Below are 9,133 nucleotides of genomic sequence, written 5' to 3'. Positions count from 1 at the left end.
TATCAAATTCTATACCATTCTACACTGACAAGGATTTAACCCTAATTCTAGACGAACATACAAAAAATACATATTATACAGTCTAAGAAAACAAATCATAAAAACCCAAACCTAAATTCTATACCATTCTACACCGACAAGGATTTAACCCTAATTCTAGACGAACATACAAAAAATACATATGATATAGCCTAAGAAACAAATCATAAAACCCAAACCTTTCATATGAATCATATCATAATATTCTGTCTTTCTTGTTCTTTCTCTGAGCTGTGTTATTGCTGTATAACTTATCATTAGTTTCCTCCAATATTTCAATAATCTATATCAAGATTCTTGTGACTCATTTGGCTGGAACTTTTTAAATGCTTCCTGCAGAAGAATCTAGAGTTTAAATTCTTCCACCCAACTATCGATATATCAATAAGATTGGTATAAGGATTTGATCATACTTTGTGTTTATTACAACTTTAAAATTTTCACAATATAGTGATTGATAGATAGACATGTTTTACACCTATTCAAGAATGCAAATATTATTTTGATAAAAGAAAAATCCAAATATCGTTAAACTATTATTATTAATTTTACATTCTTGATTGTGTTATTTAATTTTTTTTTTCTTTTGTTGGAATTTATTTGAATTGTTGCAGAAACAACTAAATTTGAAAAGCAATATCATATTTCAAAACAATTGTTTCTCATATAAATTTTAGAAAAATGACATCAAAATTTCAATATACTTAAATAATTAATGCACCGCTTAAACTAATTAATATAACAAAATAAATGTATATAACCTATTAGTAATCTTTTATATATATATATATATATATATTACATTTTAATGAAAGGAGTTAGGAAACTTGTATGATTAAGATTAATTTATTGAATTTACAAATATTGAAATTTTTTTTATGGTTTTTGTTTTAATAGTTGTAAAAGCAACTAATTATGAGGAAGAATGTCATATTCTAAATCTATTATTTTAATTTTTTCAAATAAAAATTGTTTCTTATATAGAAATTATAAAAAATAATCATATAAATTCCTTTAATATAAATAATTAGTGCACAACTATAAATAATTTATATTGATTTACTCTATTGACTAATTTAATGAACTAATATTTTAATATAAATGTAAACTTGAATGAAGTGAAAGTTTAAACATAAAGAATTTCAATAAATGCATTATATTGTAAAACCTCATACTTTTCCACATGAGATTTTTGTTTTTATATATACTAGCCACATTGCACGCACTATGCTCGTGCTTAGAGATCTTTGTTTTTTCAATTTAATGTTTAAATTTCCTAATGATCCCAATTTGAGATTTATGCATTTGTCCAATAATATCTCTTGATAAACGCATAAATCATAAATTAGAATGAGTGAAAAAAAAAAAAATTGACATAGATTCTTTCCAAAACGAAAATGAATATAACCAAATTTTAACAAGGATATTCAGCCAAGAATAGTAAATTTATATTGATAGAGACTGATGAATATGCAATCAATAGGTGATCAGGAAACTAGTTCACAACAATATTGAATTTGCTTGAACACCCTTTTTCCTGGAAAAAGTCCTTTTTTTTTTGTTGTTGTTGTTGGGCCGCAATTGTGTAACAACTTGTACTATTCAATTGCTTGCATTTCTCTTTACTTATACGCATCTTTTTCCAATCACTTGGTTACGTCGCAGTTTCCCCCCTTCCTTTCTGTTGAACACAACATTACATTTTGGATCTCTAATCATGACTATATATAACCATTAAAGATATTAGTCCTTTAGCATAGGTCCAAGCCTAATTCTATTTTGTGTACAAGCCAAGTCTCCTAATTGTACTAAAAATCTATTAGTTTAAGGTTTAGTTTATCATACATACCTATGTCAGGGTTCATTGTAACACAAGATTTGTTCTACACTCTCATATATTAAAGATGTAGCCCTTAAGAGTTTTCACCGTGTATGTAGGTTATTAGGCTAAACCACGTAATTCTTGTATTCTTGTACTCTCTATTTTATACTTTTATTTCTGTATTTATTCTAGCATATTCAACATTATATATTAATGCTAATATTTAACAAAGTTGGGGGGTAGATACCATTCAATATGCTCCTCCCTCCATGCTGAGGCAGCTGCCTTACAATGGGGTGTTGAGTTAGCAGCTCGTGAAAAATGAATCAGGTCATATCTTCGAAGCAGACACGAAAGCTTGTGTTGATCCCCTGGCATCAATTGATCACCTCCCTGACTGATCTATCAACTCTTCAATTAGTAACCTCAGTTTAATTGCTGAGTCTATTCCAAGTTTTAAGTTTGTTTGCGTCAGGAGAAACTGTAATGCAGTAGCTCACGTAGTTGCTAAATTGACTTCAAACTTCATTCAGTGTTTTTGTTTCAATAAAGGTAATTTACCATCTGTCATCAAGTCTGTTTGTAAGGTAGATTATATATCTCTTGTATCCATTATTAATTTAGCTAGTTGCAGACCCGCGCAATGCGCGAGAAAATTTGATATAATTACTTTTTATTGGAATATTATTGAATTAATATAATATAGAATGTATATATTTAGAAAGTCAATATGTGTTATTTGAAATTGTATTTAAATTACAACGTATAAAAAAATCCCACAATATATTGCCTTTTAAATTGATAAATTATATGATTGCTTACATTATATGGAAAATAATTATAAGACCAATGCATCCTTCACGGCATTGTAAAGTCATCTAAATATAATCATATAAAACCACCATTTTGTGGATCTTGTCTCATAAACCAAAAGTCCCATCTATATAGGTGATAAGATCTTTAAAAAGTAACATATGATAAAGAATTCTAGTAAACTGCACTCAACATTGAGATCTAGATAAATTTTTTTTTTTTTTTAGAGAGTGTACATGTTCAACTAGGAGGAATTAATCAAGGAATATTTAATCATTGTCAACCATGTGAGTTTTCTCTTTGATTCTCTTGGTTTCTCACTTTTCAGAACAAAGATGGTATTGACATATACAAACTACGACGATTGCAGAGTAGTTATGCAAAATTGTTTAATACATTATTGTTCAAAACTTTGTACAGATAAATGCAACCTTTTGTTATTCCATGTGTTGTATGTAGTTATGGAATATGTAGCAAAGCAAAAGAATTAAGACTATTTAGAATGTGTAAAGTCATGAGAATATGTCATCATATATTTTGCATTCTTTTTAAAATGGTAAGTAAATTAACAAAAAAGAAAAATAAAAAAAATAAAAGATGACATGGATAATGACGTGGCTCAACTAAAGCGTAGTAACAATAAATACTACGTTTCAGTTTTTGTTTTTTTTTTTTGAGAAAAACTACGCTTAGGCTTTTAGTTATATATATAAATATATATGACATTAAAGATTTAAAAAAAAAAAATTCGGTAAATGTTTCAATCCGCTACTGCAAATGCTTCAACCTGCTACTGTCTCATTTCTTATCAAGCTTTTCTAAGGCTGCCCACACTTTTGGATCCTCATAATCCTTTATTATAAGTCTGCCTTTGACTCCATCAGTAAGTGTTCTTGATTTCTGGTAGTTAGACCAACAACCGGCAACCCAGCTGCCACTCCAGATCTACGTGTGGCTTGGCATGGTCACATTCATTCCTGAGAATAAGAGCTCAAAGAAGTGGACTGAAATCATGAGTTCAGTATTTAGTTTTGGGGCATTGGTAACTGCAGCTCGTTTCAACTCACGGCCTTCAACTTTTTCAATTTATATAGGCCATTCACAGGCTTCAATTATTCTAAGGCCAATCTACGTAAATTCATAAAAAATAATCACTTCATTGGACCTTGAAGAAATTGAATTTACCACTGAAATCAAATGTGTTAGTATATAATAGTAATAGCTGATTAATTAAGTCTCAACTTGGTAGATGGTGTTGTTTTACCAATCTACAGTAAAGAATTAATTAAGCGTCAAAGTTATTTATTTACTGAAGAGTTGTGTCTCTTAAATAAGATACAACTTTTGATAAACAAATATATCTTTTCCCAAAAGACATAAAGGAGTGTATAAATACCGGGACTCTTTTTTCATTATTACATTATATTTTATTCTCTTTCTATCTATGTTGATGATTCCTACCCTAACGGGATTATCATCCACATTATAGGATCCAACAGTGGTAAGGTTCTTGATGCAATTTCTTCAACAAGATTGTGTCTTCAATAAATTTGTGTTTTCATGTGGATGATGGTGGAGTGGATCTTATAAGTTCTAATGCAGAAATATTGGGTGTTTATTGTGATGTTTGAGAATGGATTAAAGGGTGATGGTCAGATGGTGTCATCTACAGTACCAAGAGAACTCGGTGGAAAAAGAAATCCACATCAGGTTAATTTATGGGGATGACAGGCGATAGGTCGCAAGGAACAGTTGTTTTACAGTTGTGGTATTGAATATACTTTGCAGACAAATGAAGAGTAGTGATGTAACCGGGGCTTTTCAAATCAATTCATATCAAGGATGTCCTGAATGGCTACCATGATTGAGACAATTAGATGGCGGTGTTTAAACCATGGAAGCATGGAACCAACTAGAAGCCAAATGCAATCACTCCTGGTGAAACATGTTGGGGTGACAATAAAAAAGGTGGGGATAACATCCCAGATTTCTTTTTCGACAATAAGAGATTTTTCATGAGTTTCAACCATTATTCTAGTTGCAATAGTGCACTGTTTTGGACCAAAGGCACTGGTTTGGACTGAGGAGAAGAAAGAACGAGAGCATAGGCTAAAAATAGCTACGACAAATTGCACACTGAATTATCAAACGTTACTGGAGGACCTTAAATCGCAAGATCATGATCAATATGGATGCTAAAGATCGTGGGAGCATTAGAAAAGAGAGTGTACCTATAGGAAAAGGGTTTACTCAAACCCTGGTGTAGACTTTTTTGTTACATATTCGCCGGTAGCAAAGTTTGCTTCGGTTAGAATAGTCATGTCTGTTGTGGCATTGATAAACTTGGAATTACAACAATTAGGTGTCAAGACTAGATTTGTCAATGGTGAATTGAAGGAAGACATCTATATGTCACAACAAGAGGGTTTCCAATTTAAAGGACATGAAAGAAAAAGTCTACAAGATGAAAAGATCCATGTTTGGACTCAAGTAATACTCTAGGCAAAGGTATTATAGTTCCACCAAGCAATCTTAAAGATTGTTTTTAAAATGAGTCCACTAGATCATTAAGATTATATATGGAGAGCAAAGGAATTATCCGAAAAATAAAACAATAAAAATGTATCTTAAGGATGAGGAGGAAATGCATGTCCATGTTAAGGCCAGGGTAACCTTAGCATGCTATGGTAAGCATAAGGTCAGATATTTGGATGAGGAGGAAATGTATTGTCCCCTATGTCCATGTTAAGGGCAGCCTCATCATGCTATGACAAGTGCAAGGTTAGATATTTGTTATGCGGTGGGAGTAAATATCGACCTAATCCCAGTAGGGCACATTGGCGAGTAGTTAAAGAAAAAATTCCGTCATCTCTAAGGCATCAAGGGAATGAAACTATGTTCTGGCATAAGTGATCTAGAAATAATATGTTATACTAGCATATATTCCCATTCAATGAGACGATTGTTTCTTGGTCAAAACAAAAAATAAGGTTATGTTACGAAGCATACAATTGAGGCGAAATACATATGATGCAGCATAACGGTAAGTAATACTATCTGGATTTAATTATTTATCGACAATTTAAATTAGGTATACTCAATAGATTGGTTGATGTTTATTGTGACAAAAGGTCTGCTATCTCGTTAATAAAAAGTGGAGCAAGTGGCTCCAAGGGCAAACACATCGATGTATTGCTATATTCAAAATATAGTGGAGAGGGGGGAAATGCAAATCTAGATTATCCCTCGAGTGAGGTAGTGGCCAATCCTATGATCAAATGATTAACTCTAGATAGATTTAGAGTGCATGTAGGACATATGAGACTTGTGGACCCAAAAACTAGGTGGGATACTACATGTAGTTGCATAGATGGAAGGACTGGGGATGCTTGGAGAACATGGCTATGCAGCTTCTGCTTTGGGGACACAATTGGTCAGTATTAAGCAAAATAACTTAACATTATATAAAAAGTTAGTGTATGAATGTAAAGTCCACTAATGTGCATCATACATAACATAGCTTGTAAAATGAAAAGTCGCTAAACTCATACAAGAAAACCTTTAAGGTATTGGCTTAGAGGAAGTATCAAGCGATTTAGTGCAAATTAACACATGTTTGGTTTGGCTGAAAGATGTCAACTGGCAGTGTGGGTGCAAAGTGAGATTCCTAGCTGTGTGTGGTGACAAACATTTCACATGTTCAATGCCATTCATTTGAAATAATAGTGAGTGATAAGACATCTAGAGTACACTATTAGAGTGGTATATAACAAATGGTGCTCTTAGTGGTACATGACAAAATGTGTACACAGTTTTGCCAAAATCAGACACTAACGCCAATTTATGAAGAGTATAGATGAGAATCAACATTGGACAATACAATGGTGACACCATAGTATATGTTTATTGTAGTTAATATAATAGTAATAGGTGATTACGCCATATTATGGTGCACCCTCACTTATATAATAGCCTTTACTTGGTGGATGATGTTGCTTCACCAACCTATAGTAGAGAATTAATTAAACGTTAGAGTTAGTTATTTACTGAAGAATTGTATCTCTTAGATAAGATACAACTCTTGGTAAACAGACATATCTCTTTCCAAGGGATACAAAGGAGTCTATAAATATGAGACTCCTCATTCATTATTACATTACATTTTATTCTCTCTATATCTGTGTTGGTGATTCGACCCTAGCGGGATTATTATCCACACTATAGGACCCAGTTGTACCCCAGAAATATGGTGTCCTTATCATCTACAAACTTCAAGCCTCGTTGAATATCATCAGGGAAGAGCAACTCAGTAATATCATCGTGATGCATGCCAGCAATATTCTGGACAAAGAATTCCTCAGTAATTAGCAACCGTCCATTGAAACCAGTCTGTGAACCATGCAATTTCTAAGAATCCTCCATAACTACTGTTCACAACAAAGTTTGTATAGGTGTTGAGCATTCTTTTACAACATAATTTAGGCATGCCTAGCCTCTATGAGCTACTATGTCAGCTTTTCTCTTTCTAGAACAGAAAGTTCAAAGTGCACAAAGCCATTCAGTAATGAACTTGCTCCCTAATGATGTTTCCTAACTATGATTAATTCATATCCATGTGGATCATGGACTTGATGGCTGTTGATAAATCACCTTCTAAAATAGGCCTTCAAAACCCAACTTCATAAGCAAAATGCAAGCCGTGCAAAACAGCTACCAGTACAGCTTCTAAAGGATCTTTAACTAGTTTATACTTGAGAATTTCGAATAACAAAATATCCCGAGTTTCAAAATAATAAAAAAAATTGAAAATGTTTCACAAATATAAATTTGTATTTATTGATGAACAAGTGCAATTTTCTGTTTTTGGTTCTTTTACAAAAAGAATACAAATTTGTACCACTCTTGATTCAGTCCTCTTAATTTGTACCACTTGATTTATTTAATTTAATGACATAAATTTGGAACTGGTCACTAAATTTTGACATGGTATTTGATAAATAAAAAAAACCTTGGTGGTGATAAATGTTTGCCTCGATTTGTGGTTCTCTTTCGGCAGCTGAGAAGGCACACTATGCTGCTGGAGATCCCATCTCAGCGTTGAAGACTTATATGATCGAGATCATTCTAGGCAGGGAAGTAGAGTTAAAGGCCATAGAGAAGAAATTACATCAAGTGGTTAAGGATGTGAAAGTTCAATATGGGTATGAACCACCTTTGAACGTTTAGACCCCCAGATATAAAAATACCAATTCAAGCTTTATATCAAACAATTAATGTGCGGAATATGATAACAAGCTTATAACAAAATTGATAGAACAATCTAAGCCAAATATAAACACATCCACATTAGTAAATATAAGGCAAAGATAAAGGGAAAGAAGATGCAAACACACGGACAACACACGATGTGTTATCGAAGAGGAAACCGAAGTCCTCGGCGTAAAACCTCTCTGCCGCCCTCTAAGCGGTAATAAAATCCACTAAAGAATATAGTTGGGATACATGAACAGCAGAAGACCCTCCAAGCCTAATCTACCCAAGTACCTAAGCCCTTTAAGCTTCTTGCTCCAACGAGGTTACGCCGAACCTATTTTTTCTTTAGCTTCCCGGATTCCGCTACTTGCCATAGCATCAACCAATGTATATTGGTTCCTTCCCAAACGGCTTCCCTAAGCACCAAATGAACCTTCTCACAGACGTGGGTGTGGTGAGATAAGGGTTTGGTAAATGACCTCTCAAGGGTTTGACAATGGAGAGGAAGAGAGTAGAGGAATTTGTAGAGTCACTTTAGATGAAGATTGGGGATGAATCAATCTTGTATTTCTCTAGGGTTTTCTCTCACAAAATTCTCTCTGGAAGCTCTCTCAATTTAGAGGGTATAAGGGTGTATATATAGTAGGGTGAGAAGGGAATGCAAAACGTCAGTTTTTGCCAAACAGGGATAACTCGCGGCTTGTCCAAGTCGCGAGTTCCAGTCGCGACGTAACGGCCTGGCCAGCCTGGAACTTTTGTCCTGTAGCGCGACAGCTGGCGCGACCCTTCAGCTTCCCAGTGTGCCTCTCACGTGCCTGCCTTTCGCAGCTTGCCAGTCGCGAACCACCAGTAAGTCCTAGTCACGAGACTCTGTTTTTCTTGCACACTTTTGGGCTTTTTTTCACATCTTCTCACGCACTACCCTTACAATTTTCCCACCTAAATACAGGGTTACTAAGTGCTAAATTACAAGCAAATTGGTCACGGAATAAAGCCAATTAGATGGTTGATTAAATTCAACCTTACAATCTCCCCCTTTGGCTATTCCGTGACAAAACCCTATAACAGACTCTAGACTTAAACGTGAGTTGGGAACAGTTGGAAAACTCACTCACACCTAACTCTAGATTCTGTAAAGCTCTTGAACATATGAATAAGTAACTCCTGAAACACAATAACATAGCAATATCATTGTATGCAGAAAAC

At 33.7% G+C, this 9,133-nt stretch overlaps 1 pseudogene; it reads right to left on the bottom strand.

Annotated features, from left to right (window-relative positions):
- Positions 1-3,472: 3,472 nt before the first annotated feature.
- The window catches only part of LOC136067053 (haloacid dehalogenase-like hydrolase domain-containing protein Sgpp), a 27,492-nt pseudogene continuing 21,831 nt past the window's right edge, over positions 3,473-9,133 (bottom strand).

The sequence above is a fragment of the Quercus suber genome, unplaced genomic scaffold, assembly GCF_002906115.3.
Source record: "Quercus suber isolate HL8 unplaced genomic scaffold, Cork oak 2.0 scaffold_56, whole genome shotgun sequence".
Lineage (NCBI taxonomy): Eukaryota > Viridiplantae > Streptophyta > Magnoliopsida > Fagales > Fagaceae > Quercus > Quercus suber.
The sequence above is the reverse complement of the archived record's forward strand: the minus strand, read 5'-3'. Positions and strand labels throughout refer to the sequence as shown.